Genomic DNA, 14367 nt, shown 5'->3' with positions numbered 1-14367 from the left:
GGGTTATTGTAGGTATGCTGTTCATATGTGTTATGTCAATTAACCTATGAGTCCAAAAAGACAAGTTATATTAATGACTGGAGCAAACAGAGTCCAATGGAGACATCATTTCTGCTATGAAGATTTGTTTGTTGTAGAGATGGTTACTCCAGATGATCTAGTATTCGTATGGAACATTTGTGAGGTCGAGTCTGCCGCTGTGCCCCACCTCTCTGAACCAGAGTTTACTTCTGACTGAACAGAGGGTAATTAATTGAACTGTACAGATACTTCACTGGAAAGGGTAAATCATGCCTTAGATGAAGACAGTCACCTGAGTATGGGATCAGAGATGTGTACTTTTCCCTCCTCTTGAAAAGTTCTTCTTATTGCAGGTCATTTTATGTCTTGTGACAGCCAAGTAACTCAGAGTAGAGTGAAACGACTTTTGTATGACAGAAACCATAACAAAACACGCAGGACATTTGCCTTTAAAAACAACAATAAGAAGATCAAACATTCTCTGGTTACCACTTTAACATTTTACAGTTTGGAGTGGTATTGCTAGTCCTGGCAATGAAAATTACCACTTGGAATCTTTTTGGAGTATATAAATGTGTGGTTGGGGACCCACTTGGGCACAGGACAGTGCTATGAGCCCTGTTCATGGTTTTCTGAACTACTTCCTAATGTGCGTCAAATGCCGAGAGCAGGGCATTGCTTCCCCTACTACTTTTCGAAATGACAACATCTCCCTCTTTCCCCCCCCACATATAGTCAAATTTATTCCATCGTATAGCAGCAGTGCAGTTTCCCCCTGTTAAAAGGGATCTCTCACCCTGCCCATAGAGTGATCCCCTTCTCTCCCTGTTGGTTAGTAAGAGAGAAAGCCCAAACTTACCTGTGAGCAGTGTCCGCATCTAATTCATTGAAACCATTTTCCTCTATTCAGTACTAAGATCTCAAAAATCATTAAATTCAACACTTCAAGGACCAAAAAATTCTTCAAGTGGGTTATTAGATATAATAGAGAGCCCAATGAAAATGCACACATGTGTACACCAAAAGACTTACACAAGAATGTTCGTGGCAGCTCTTTTTCTACTAGTCCCAAATGGAAGCATCTCTAATGTTTTTCAACAGTGGAATGGATAAACTGTGGTGTATTCATTAAGTGTGTCCTATTTATTCATTGGATAGCAAAGGAAACAAATGGAAAGCTGGTCCAGGTAACAACATGATGTTAAAGGAGGCCAGGCACAAAAGAATACATCATGTATTCAATTTATATGAAGGTTAACCACTGGCAAATTTCGATTTTAGAATCCTTACCTTTGGAAGAAAGAAGAGTAATGACTAAGAAAGGGCATATTAGTGTTGTAGTTGATACGGGTGGTGGTTACACAGTTATTTTCACTTTGAGCTAAGTCATGCCAAATATATTTGTGTACCTTTCTGTATGTGAGCTATACTTCCATTAAACAACTTATTTTTTAAAAAATTGATATAATTGCCTCTGGTTTGTAATGTATGCTTTTTCTAGATGCTTTTAAGATGTTTTCCTTTTTCTTAGTTTTATGTTTGACTGTAACATGCATAGGCATGATTTTCATGTTAATTTGCCTAGTGTGGTTCACTGAACTTTGTGGATCTGTAATTTTTTGCTTTTCACCAAATTTAGAAATCATGCTGCCAGTATTTTCTTAATTACACATAAAGAAAATAGAGGGACCACTCTCACCTTCTACTTTGTATACCTTCTGGGAAAGATGTCACCATATAATGATTACTAGTGTTAAGCATATACTTAATTTTGTTGGTCAACGTCCCGAATTTGCAGCTAACTGCAAATTTTATGGGACCAGCTGGTCCCATAAACTGAATCAGTTTTCTGATTTGTTCTTAGTTCTTGTCCAGCCTGGCAACTCCTAAGCCACTAACTATTAATCAGTACATACCCTTAACCTCATTCCATGTCCCCTAATGTTCTTCCCAACGGAGGGTTTTCTCTTTACCATTGTGTTTTGGGGCCACTAATGAGTAGTGGTGTTGTATAGTGACCACTCACACCTATCTTTTACCAGCTTAGTGTAGATCCTTTTGTGAATGAACAAGACCCATCATTTTTTCTCTTCTATTAACTGGTCAGAGGGAGCTTCTTATGCCAATTTATATGGATTGAGGGAGAAGTGCTTAAGGAATAGGGGCAGATACTATTGTAGTCTGAGTCATCTGCTCATTCAGTTTAGTTGTGGCCATGTTCCCAGTCTTGTAGGGAGTGGCCTGCTTTTGGGCCCATCTGGTTGTATGGTTTGGTAAATCATATAATACCAGTTTTTTATGGGTAGTTTGATTATTCACCTAATCACTTGATGTCCCATGGTCAGGTGTTCAGTCCCTACCAGGTACCGGTAGCAAATCAGGAGAGCAATCTTAATAAGGTCCCCAAGAACAACATGTGATTAGCATTAACACATTGCACTATCGTACTGACCATGTAGTCAAAAGACACTTTCACATTCTTTATCTCATGGGGCACAGTATCCTTTCTGCTGGCCCCCAGTGTCTACAGATGTGAAAGACCCATTGTGAAGATAGGCCCTCTTTAAAAGGGAGATTCTGTAGAGGACCTGGCTATTCCTGTGGCTCGGCAGCCTGTGTCCAACTGCTGCTGCTGCTGCTGCTGCTGCTACTACTACTACTACTACTAGTACTACTACTACTTTGTCGTCGTCATCTTCTGCTACTGCTTCTTTTCTTCTTCTTCTCCTTCTCCTTCTCCTCCTTCTCCTTCTTTTTTTGAGGAATAAGAATTTAATGTTAGGGAAGGATGATGCTTAGGTTGTAGTCTCTGGCAGGGAGACACCCTGGTCCTGCTCTTGGGCCAGCAGATACAGAAGCAGGGAGTTCAGGGCCCAACAGACAGGGGGATAGCCCAGGCAGCTCAGATGCACATATTTGTACATGTCATGGTGACTTATGGTACTATCTGAGTGCAGAAAACTGGGGTTAGCATCCAGAAAGTGGGCCTGTGGGTGGCCAGCCAGTGCTGTCTGGACCAGCTCATTCACCTACTGTTTTTTCTCATGAAGTAGATTAGGGTGGTGGCTCCTGGGAAGCAAGCCCAGCATCTCAACTTGACCTGGGGCTGTCCTTGGTTCCCAGTCACCAGTCACTTGCTCTGCTGTGTGCCTTGGTTGTTTGTACCCACCCAGACCACCACAATCTTGGGATGGATTTGTTCTAGCTCCTCATTCTCTAGCCACCAAAGCACATGTTGTATGCTGTCACCGCCAATGACAAAGTTAAGTGTGTGAAGAGGAGAAAAGAGCTTCTTCCAGATCTTGCACTGGTGCATTAGCTGGACCAGGGAGTCCCCAATGAAGATGACTTCAGATTCCTTAACTTTGCTATAGACTATGAACCGATGGTGCAATGACATCCAGAGTCTGATGTTCTGCACCTGCATGGATTGCTGGCTGGATTCTCCCCTCCATTCATATTGGCGCTGCAGCTCCTGCAGGATCCAATGTCTTCTTTCAAGGTAAATTGTGGCATTTGAAAGAACATAAGTGGTAGAAATCCAAGATTTCGGTTATAGTTCAGATTAGAACACCAACCACTTGGTTCTCTTCCTCTCCTTTCAGGTGTCTGCTCAAATGTCATTTTGCCATTCAGGCCTTCTTTGGTTATCTTATTCAAAACCCCTATTTCTTACCCGCCTTGATTTATTTTCCCAATAGCACTGTTTGACATACCATATATTTTATTTATTTTATTATCTGTCTTTCCCATAAGAAAAGGCTACATAAGAGCAGGACTGCTTCATTCCCAGTGCACTGCATATATGCCTATAGAAGGACTTTATTTAATATTTGGTGATGAATGAGTCTTTAACAGAACTCACCCAAACTGTCTGACACTTCACTTCCTCAGGTGTAAAATAGAGGTGTTTAGAAGTACTTTGTGTTCTGTCATGTACTTTATAAGGTGCTTTGCCTTATTAATAATTAAGTTAGAAATTCATTTTTGCCATTATTAATCGTTAGAAAATTCATATTTATTAAACAGAATCTATATGCTTCCTAACATACTTTAGCAGTTAAAAAATATGTGTATAAAATACACTTTCTGAAAATCTGGGGTACAACCCCAACTGCTGGCTGTCTTTGGGGTCTCAGTCCCACTGACTGCTTCATGACTCATTTTTACTGCCTATGGATCTTCCTTCTAGCCTGATGATTTAAAATTTCACATAGCTCTGGTCAAACAGAACAGTGATTGGCTGAGGAGTCAAAAGATTGCTCCTTGAGTTCTTCCAGTCTGGGCAGCAATATTAGTTTAGATTGGTTATCCATGATACAAAATCCTTCTAGGTCTCTTTTTCTTCTACCTTTCTTTTTTTTTTTTTTTTTTTTTTTTATTTGATTTCTTTCTTCTTCCAGAAAAAGAGGGAGAGTGCCCTTGGAGGGCCCAGTTGATGCCCCATTAAGCGCTGTGGGAATTCAGGGGAGAGAGAGATGGGTTGTGGCTTAGAGCAGAGACCAGCCTGGACAAAGTGCTCAGGGTCAAGGATACACAGCCATATGTTTCAATCTGCATATGATTTACTAGGGAAGATACAATTGAGTAACTAAGTAAGGACTTAATAGATACATAAGCAAGGCCTATGAAACCCTCAACTTCTGGCTTTTCCAGTGAGGGTTGTTGGATGCTGAGGCTTGGGATTGGGGGCTTACCTGTGTTCCTGCTCCAAAGAGGTTCAACCTCACTTACCTCTTCAATTTTAAGTGGAGAGACTGGAGCAGAGGTGGGGTGAGGAGCTCCAGATCTGATTTTTTTTTTTTTTTAATCACACAAAATGATCATGACCATGCTGCTTGGAGTACAGACCCTGCCTAGGCATTCACGCTCACTTCTCGAAAGCCAGAAATATTAAGAGGTAGAGGGAATTCTGGGTTCCCATCTTTAAGGCACAGTTGTTCCACAAGGTTGGCTTAAACTGTGGCTTAGTGTGATAACTGGGACTCTTCCCTTGGGAAGGAGCTAGTGAGGGTCCAGGTGGAGAGGAGGAAAGCTCTGTCCCACACCCTCAACTCCAGATGTATGCAGGTGGAAATCCTAGAGGGACATAAGTGTTTCCTGCATCTGATACACATTAGTCCCATTTTCAACCTTGTTTCCTCTTTAAGCCTAATGATAATCACTTCTTACAGGTTTTTTTTTGTTTTTTTTTTTTAATTAGACCACAGTAAATCACGGGCCATGGAAGTTGACTTGTCCTTAGTGTGATGTCTGTGCCTTTAGCTTTAGAGCATGTACTGTACGTAAGTATGAATCAGATCCTTGGAATTGTAGAGTCACATTTGTGGCTACCATTAACCAAAGGAGCTCAGTGATTACTTTATAACCTGAGTAGTATTTTAATACAGAAAGGGTTTTTACCTGCATCTGAATTGACTGTCATCTCTTTAGCCACCTTCACTTCTGTCTTTGGGGAAGAGTGTTCTTTCTCCTGTTCAAAGTTGCCTGTGCACCCGTGTCCTAGATCTCCTCTCCTAGCTCCTTAGGCCTTCATTCCATTAATTATTTCATTGTTTCCCTTTTAAATTAGCCCTTCTAGGCAGAAATGGTGGGGGAAAGGGAGAGAGGCAAACCATGAGAGACTCTTGAATGCTGACAAAAACTGAGGACTGATGGGTGGGGGGGGGAGGGGGGGATGGGCATGGAGGAGGGCACTTTGGGGATGAGCACTGAGTGTTATGTAGAAACTAATTTGACAATAAACTATTTGTAAAAAAAAAATAAAAAAATAAAAAAAATAAATTAGCCCTTCTACCATGATTGCTTTTCTGAGCTTTTGAACATGTTCAAGTCTCTCTCAAGTGAAAACAAAAAGATGAAAATGGTCAGACCCTCCCTTGATTCTGTGCTCACTACTTTATCATTCTTTTGTTCACAAGTAGGGTTTTAGAAACAGATGCCTCTAAGTGGCCTCTCTACTTCCTTGCCTCCCCTGTGTTCTACAACCTCTGAGATCTTACTTGCTCACACCACTCTGCTGGGATCACCTTCATGAAGGTCATCAATCTCTGACTTGTAAATGTTAAATGTGTTTTTCAGTGCCTTTTTGAAACTACTCTTCTGATTTGATTCTAATGAATGTTAGTTCCTTGAAACTTTCTTCTCTTTGGTTTCTGGGACTCTACTCTTCATGTTTTTTTCTCCTTCATACTTGCTCCATATTAGTGGACTTGCTCTCTGCCCTTTGTCTCCTTTTTAGTGTCCTTAGTATTCTTCCTTGGACTCCTGGCCCTTATCATTCTACAGCCTTCCCCTGAATGCTTGGAACGCCTCCTAGGGATCACCTGCCAATTATATATAATAGCTCCAAACTCTCTAGCTTCAGCTTGGATCTTTTTCCTGACACCCATTTACTTCTCAGGTATTCTATTAAATATCTTAGAAGATAGAAGAAGATAAATAAAGGAATATCCAAGAATGAGATGGTAGATACATGTGATGATAACAGAGCTATTCCTCTCATTTTGCTATTTCACTCTGTGATAACAACCTTGACTCCGTTTCCCAGCTCAGAATGTTGATAAGCATTTCAAACTTCCATTTAGCTCACTATAGCACAACCAGTGTGGTACATATTCCTAACATATCCTAGGCATGCAATGTAATGTTTGAATGAATGAATGAATGAATGAATATATGACTTCTCCCTCATCCCTTACATCCACCAATCACCAGGCTTTGTTTCTTCTAATTTGTTTTCTTCTCTTGAACTTTTCTCTCCTATTCCTCTTCATTCATACTTTTCTGGACCAGACTCTCCTCTTCTCTCATCTGGGCTATTTCAGTAGCCTAACTTTGGCCTCATGACTGCTAGTGTAATTTTTTCCCTCCAGTTTATCATCTGCACCATTACTGTTCAATTGAACTTTGTTATGCCAGCCATGTATGTAATTCTACACATTCTATTAGCCACATTAAAAAAAAAAGACTTAAAGAGGTGAAAATAGATTTTAATAATACATTTTATTTGATGTAGTGTATGTATATCCAAAATATTATTTCAACATGTAGCCCTAATTGCATTTCAATGCACTCAACCCACTTATACCCTATTCTCTTTTTCTGGAAGCCTCCTATCTTTCTACTGAACAAGCTTTTTCATACGGTATCATCTCAAATGCTGTTTACCTTATGAATCCTGCCTTGAGTTATTCAGTCAAGTTTCATATACTTGTGGCTTTCAAGGTTTTTCGGCCATACCAAGTAAGAAGCATATTTTACATTGTGGCCAAGATATATATGTATATGTGTGTGTTCCTATGTGTGTGTTCCTATATTTTTGTCTGTAGCTATACAGAAATCTCTGTGTCTGTACCTAAATTGATATCTATGAAAAACTGGAAGAGAACTTCATAACAGTGTTTTATTTCATGAGGTACATTATAGTGTTTAATATTCTGTTACATTAAAAAAAACTGACTGTAAATGACTATATTGAATGTAAGGCTCACAAAATAAGTCAGAATCCCTATTTTGAAGTGTGTGCATATATCTTCTACCCAGACTCTATATCTTTCTCTTTTTAAAAAACCCTTATTATTATTTCTTTTTTGTGACAAGTCCAATGCCTGGTGCAATGTGTGTGCTCAATATATATTTATTGACTGACTCACGTCCAGAAGAGCTGTTCACATGGGTTCAAAGGCATCATTTTAACCATCAGTGTTAATTAGCTACAACAGTTTGTGTAGCGTTGTCTCAGCCCTAGCTGACTGAAATACAAGCTCCTGGGTGATAACAAGGTTTCCTTATTCTCAGTTCTACTTATATTTGATACGGAGATCAGATAAAGAGCTGAATATTCTCTTCTTCTGGCAACATGGAAAATGGATGGCAGTGAGAACAACTTGATGTTTTTCACTTAGAATTCACTCAAATACTCAAGAGAAACAGGCTCTGTTACTTTCTATGAAGGGAGCTGAAGTTAAGTTTTTACTCTGAGGTTAGAAAATTATGCCTAGTATGTAAAAAAAAATTCTGATGACATGATACAATCTCAGAGTATATCAGAGATAAGCCAGATGGCTCATTTCTAGACTAGCTTTACTGCTAATTAAAGGGCTAATTTTTCTCTCACAAACTCAAGAGTGTGAATATATTTATTGTCAAAATACTCAATAGCTGGACAAGCTAAATTGGTTCAGGAAAACCTAATTGGGTATTTTCCATCTTGCAAAACTCTGGTGCTTATATTTAAGAGAGCCTAGGGAATAGCTGTTAGTGAAGGTATTGATTACAAGTCTGCTGCTTTCTAATAGCTGTGTATTAACTCAAGAAGTTGGATTTCAAGAGACTAAAATTTTAAAGAAAAATAAAAATCTAAGAACTAGACCTTTCACTTCCACTTAGGTGAACAGTTTTGCTTCTATTACTTTCTGAGTGCTGAGTGCCACTACCAGTCTGTGCAGGGAGGCCCGCGTGACTGGATTGTTCTTACTTTGACCGAAGATCATTATCTGGCTGGAGCATGTTCTAGAACTCAATAAATATATAATATTGTATTTTAGATTCTTTGAAGATATTAAGTATAATCTCATTTTGAATGTTGACGGTGTTTCTTAATAATTATTTAAAACCCTTATTGGCAGGGCCTTAATGTGACAACTAATAAATATACCATCGAATAAGTATATAATAAAAGAATAAAAGACATTTTACCCTGAAGTGCCTTAAAATTATTTTGGTGAAATGACAAAGTATCACTTTTTCTTAACAAATAAATTTGGCAATGATTTAATTCTTTTGTGTTAATTTATGTTGAGGAATATACTTAGAAAGGGTTTTGATGGCTCTATTTTTTCCCTCTTCTAGTAATTTAATTAATACTTTTGTTCAGATAATTCCTAATACTAAATTACTTGTAGAGTTGCCAAATGCAATATATATATATATATATATATATATGGATTATTTTCAACTAAACTTAAGGTATGTGTAATCTCTTTATTAATGTTAGGAAATCTTTAACAGAGGTCTTGGCTTAGAAAGATGCTATTTTATCTAAAAATTCCAAACTTGAACTGACCTGTTACTTTTTTTTTCTTTCTCTTAAAATGAGTTCCTATTTATTTGATGAACATATAGTTTGCATTTGCATATTAAACACTTTTGTTATTTAGGGTTTGATAATATGTGCCATTTTGATATCTCTGGAATTTTCTGTTTCTGAAGCTGAAAGCCTTCAGATACATATTGTTATTGTTAATTATTATTCTTTGAGAAATTGACTTGGCATTTCCTCTTGCCCTTCAGCCTGGTTACTTTCCACTCTCTTTACATGATAAGGGAACTTTCTTTTTTGGCTCAGTGAAATATCAACAGTGCTTTTCTGAGATATAGCGATCTAATGTGAGATTGTTTTAGATGCAGTGTTATGAAACTTTATTTCACCTTGTAAGCATCATGGCCTGTCTTTTAACTGTAAAAATGACTGTATTTCAATACCTATAACAACTTCAATCCTGGAAAATAGAATAATAATTTATAAACTCTCATTAGATAAGTCCTTTGACTAGTGTATAAATTTTCATTTACCTGTCAGTTTAAATGGGGAGCTGACATTGTACATAGTCTTTCTTATCTGTAATATGACTTCTTCTACTGTAAGGCTTATGAGAAGCTTTCAGTGATATTTGTTTTTTTTCAATTCTGGTCTTCTCTTACTGTGTATAGATGCCACATATCTTGTTCTTCAGTTAATAAACAGCTCATATTCTACTGTCTCATTAGCCTTTCAGTAAATGGGATTCAAAATGGTCTCATTAGCCTTTTGATAAATATCATTTTAATTAAATATGCATAAATATGGAAAGATCTACTGTGTTACAATGTCTGTAGTAATTACAATGTATTTTATATTATTTTGCATTATTATGGAATTGTGTACCTATTTTTGATGCAGAGTAATTACACCATTAGGAGTCTATACTAATCTGTTTTTTGTGTTTATAAAGATCACAAGTTTATCAAGTAGGTGACTTGAATTAATTTGATTTCACCTTTTTCAGAGTGCTAATGAAATTGATAGTGTAAGTTCTCCAGTCCCAAGAAGTAAAGACCTCAGGTTTATATAACTGTGCTGATTCCAAAAATTGATTTATTGTTTGCAAGATTTTTGTAAATATAGATGTTTTAATGCAAATGAATATTATAAAAATGATTTTGCTTCAGTTCTTCAGCTATTCATTAAAATCATTTTACATTCCAGAGGTGTTGGTTAAGAAAGGAGCTTTAAACTTTTTTTGTTTATTAAAAAAATGCTTTTAATATTTGTTTATTTGAGAGACAGAGAGAGAGAGAGAGAGCTCACGTGCAAGTAGGGGAGGGGCAGAGAGAGAGAGGAAGAAGAAGACACAGAATCTGAAGTGGGCTTCAGACTCTGAGCTGTCAGCACAGAGTCCATTGTAGGGCTGGAACCCATGAACCATGAGATGATGACCTGAGCCAAAGTCAGACGCTTAAGCAACAGTCACTCAGGCATCCCAAAATGCTTTGTTTAATGTTTATATATTTTTGAGAGAGAGAGAGAGAGAGAGAGAGAGAGAGAGACAGTGTGCATGCGAGTGGGGGAGGGGCAGAGAGAGAGGGAGACACAGAATCTGAAGTGGGCTCTGGACTGATATGATAGTAAACCTTGCTATCTCAATTATTTTCTCAAAAAAATGATCCTTGGAGGCTAGTATTGTTATTATAATTAACCAAGAGCACTATGATAGTAAATGTCAAATCTAAGATTGAAGTTAGGTTTTCTATCTCCAAAGGTCCTTTTTGGGGCACCCAGGTGGCTCAGTCAGTTGAGCATCCGACTTCGCCTCAGGTCATGATCTTGTGGTTCTTAAATTTGAGCTCCACATCATACTCCATGCTGATAGCTGGGAGCTTGGAGCCTACTTTGGATTCTGTCTCCCTCTCTTTCTGCCCCTCCTCTGCTCACACTTTGTCTCTCTGTCTCTTTCTGTATCTCAAAAGTAAATAAACATTAAAAAAAGTTTAAAAAAGAAGAAAATTGAGTTGAATGAGTAGGCCTCAGGAAGTGTAGAAATAGAAACAGCTCAGAGAGTTAAGTGGCACTAATTTGTGAGTAGTTTCTATGGCAGAAATGGGGTTTGAATGTTTCCCTAACTGATAGCCCTATTAGAATGAATAAAATGGGGAGTGGGTGGGGTAGATGGCAGGTCACCAAAGGGAAGGGTACTGGGTATGAAGAGCCTCAGATATTTCAACTACAGAAGGAAGTTTTCCTTCTATGGTATAATCGTTTATAATTCAATGGTATAGTATTAGTCACAAAGTTGTACACTAACCAGTCCAATCAATTTTAGAATACTTTCATAACCCCAAATAGGAACACCATATCCCTTAGCCACCACCTCCAAGCCATCTTTCCACTCTCAGCCCCTAACAGCCACTAATCTGCCATCTGTCTCCATTGATTTCCACATTCTAAACATTACATATAAATAGAATTATACACTGTGTGGTTCTTTGTTACTGACTTCCTTCAATTAACATAGTATTTTCAAGGTTCATGATATTGTAGCATATGTCAGTATTTTATTCCTTCTTATGGCTGAATAATATTATTCCATTATAAGGATATACCACATTTTATTGATCCACTCATCAGTTAATGAACATTTGGATTGTTCCCCCCTTTTGGCTATTACGAATAATGCTGCTGTGAACCTTCGGCTACAAATTTTTGTTTGATTACCTGTTTTCAGTTCCCTGGGGTATATATTTAGGAGTGGAATTGCTAGATCATATGGTAACTCTACATTTAAGCATTTGAGGAACTGCCAAACTGTTTTTCTAAAGTGGCTGCACCATTTTATAATCTCGCCAACAGTGGAGGGAGGTTTCTCTTTCTTCATATCTTTGTTAATGTGTTAAATGCCTTTTTGAATATAGCTATCCTAGTAATGGGTGTAAAGTGGTATCTCATTGTGATTTTGATTTGCATTTATTTGATGGTTAATGATGCTGAATATTGTCATATGTACCAAATTGTCTAAACATACACACACACACACAGTTAGGACTTCTTTTTTTCACTTTCATAATTTTTCAAACTAAAAACCATGTCAGAATTTTTCATTTTTTCCTTGTCATTCCTTTTATTCTTTATAATTTTGGGTGAGCATTTAACACAAAATTAGTTACTTATAATTTCTCTGTGAGCTGAGTATTATGCCATTTAAAAAAAAGCCCCTTAGGGGCGCCTGGGTGGCTTAGTCGGTTAAGCGTCCGACTTTCTCTTAGGTCATGATCTCACGGTTCGTGGGTTCGAGCCCCGCGTCGGGCTCTGTGCTGACTGCCAGCTCAGAGCCTGGAGGCTATTTCAGAGTCTGTGTCTCCCTCTCTCTCTGACCCTCCCCTGCTCACGCTGTCTCTCTCTCCTAGAAATAAATAAAAAAAATATTAAAAAAAAAAAAAAGCCCCTTAGACAAGGTAAGTAATTTTCTCAGGTTCTCAGAGCTAGTAAATGGTATAGGATTTGAACCCAGACCATACTAAATCCAGGGCTTGGTTTCTTAGATATGACATTGTAATATATATTAGGTCATATATGTTCTCAGATTTACTGTATTGTTGTTGTTAGTTTGATTTACCTGCCTTCACAACCTTAGAGAAATAGGACTCTTAAATTTCAAAGGGATGTCATAGTTCATCAGGTGTCACTTCTACCTGATGTATGTGATCTGTCCAAAGGTTTGTTAAGGCCTGGTTGTTTCGCCAGGATCTCATGTTGTTTTCCACCTACATCAGAATCAACTCAGTTGTTTGTTGAAATTGCATTTTGTCAGGCTTCACCTCTAACTTCATAACTAAGCCAGTTGAGTACTGGGCTTAGGAAACAAAATTTTAAGTGTGTGGAGTGAGAACCACTTCTTTGGTGGCAGATATTTCACCATCTCACAAGACTGTTATTTTGTTTGATGCTTTTTCATGTTTCCTGGTAGCTTTAATCATTCCATCTGCCTCTCCTCTATAGCAACACTCAATAAGCCTATTCTCTTTGATGCTTGGCAAACGTGGCTCTTGTGTGCTGATAGAGAGGACTTTTAGTCTGTAGTTTTCATCCTGGGAGTTCTGTTGAGTTTATCATTCAGTTAAGAATCTCTTGCTCAGCAGCTCCTGAATAGGTGTGAGACGTTAGTGCTATGCATGACCTCTGCTATGAAAGAGGCAGAACCCTGGTAGGAATTTTAAGCATGAACCAAAAATATTTAAGTTTATTTGATCATGATATCATCTAAATGTACCCAAAGTGCAACTTTTATGTTTTCTTTTCTTCGAAGACAGAAGTGTAGTCCTAGTGATAATAGTTTTGCCTGATTTCATGTAAGAAATTTTCTGAACAATGGGATGGCTACAGCTACTATCAGATGCAGTGTCCAGTGTCTTTGCACAGGTGATAACCTCTACACTTTGTTTTCTCACTTGAGTTACCACTCTAGGAGAGAATACTATTAAAGGGTCGGACTCGTGTGTTCAGGCTCTATTAGCTTTTGATTTATGACCCAAGCCATTTTACTTATGTCTTTACTTGTCTGACTCTCAGGGTTTGACTGTCCATTGGTTTTAACTTGGTGAAAACTGTATGGATTGTTTTCTTGCCTTAATATTGTAAAAAATGCAACGAGCCTTATGATGACTTGTACATCAGATGAGTTGTGATTGTTAGATAAAAGGACAATAATAATGTGGAGATAGCATGGACTTGGAAAAGCTAATTTGTAGAATTGCTAAGCCTTGTCATTTTTTTCCCCCCAGAACTAGCTTATCACCACGTTCTGTAGATTTTCTCAGGCATTCTCCTAGAAAGCGATTCTTTCCTTCCTATTATTTTTTCCTTTAACTGACATCAGCCTATTCTAGGACCTTAGCAGCTGCAGAACGATCAATAGTAGGAAAGGTTAAAAAGGTCAGATGTGAATTTATTACACAAGTATTCTCTTGATTTATGCAAATGCATTGTCAACAGGTTACCAATTTGCATTATTCAATATTTATAGGCACTTATAACACTGTCAAACTCTAGCATGTGAGCAATTTTTAAAGACTGGCTTGTGCTTAGATAGTTCAAAGCAGCTCCCATTAAATAATTTGAAGTGACTGTGATGAGGGTTTTTTTTTTGTTGTTGTTAGGAATTAAATGGGGTCTTTACTGAAGACTAAAGTGGAAAGGGTCAGAGCAAACCTAGAATAAGAAAGAGGTACTTGGCAATTTTTTCCTCCATGATTTGATTCAAAATAGTGTTTTCTAAAACATAAAACATTCTTGTCCTTAACTTATAAAAA

General features: G+C 37.8%; 1 protein-coding gene and 1 pseudogene across 1 annotated transcript in view; one reads left to right on the top strand and one right to left on the bottom strand.

Moving 5' to 3' along the window:
* Positions 1–14367, top strand: part of LOC120243567 (mitochondrial inner membrane protease subunit 2-like) — an 827125-nt gene that overhangs the window by 112303 nt on the left and 700455 nt on the right. The window lies entirely within an intron of this gene.
* Positions 2817–3480, bottom strand: LOC120243569 (annotated as a pseudogene).

This window comes from Hyaena hyaena, unplaced genomic scaffold (assembly GCF_003009895.1).
Source record: "Hyaena hyaena isolate Hyena2069 unplaced genomic scaffold, ASM300989v1 scaffold_346, whole genome shotgun sequence".
Lineage (NCBI taxonomy): Eukaryota > Metazoa > Chordata > Mammalia > Carnivora > Hyaenidae > Hyaena > Hyaena hyaena.
Note: the sequence above shows the minus strand (reverse complement) of the source record. Positions and strands in the feature narration are given on the sequence as shown.